We start from the raw sequence: 271 nt of genomic DNA on the forward strand, positions 1-271 counted from the left end.
TGCGGGAGGGGCCCGCGGCCGCCCGTTCCCCTCTCCGTGGCTGTGCTGGAACCGCTGAGTGGATGAGTAGAGGCTTTTCCCCATTCCTTTGGCAGCCCCTCGTGTCGTAGAGTAGATTTGTCTGTATATGCTTGGACCGTGCCAGGGTGATTGTTTTCATAAACGAGCATGTGTTTAAAAAAATGCTGTAAGTAGTTTTGAGCTGCCCCGCGCCGGCTCTGCCTGAGGGCCCGAGGGGAAGCTTTGCCGAGCTCCGGGTTGCGCCCAGACC

The sequence above is a fragment of the Phaethon lepturus genome, unplaced genomic scaffold (assembly GCF_000687285.1).
Source record: "Phaethon lepturus isolate BGI_N335 unplaced genomic scaffold, ASM68728v1 scaffold28982, whole genome shotgun sequence".
Taxonomy (NCBI): domain Eukaryota; kingdom Metazoa; phylum Chordata; class Aves; order Phaethontiformes; family Phaethontidae; genus Phaethon; species Phaethon lepturus.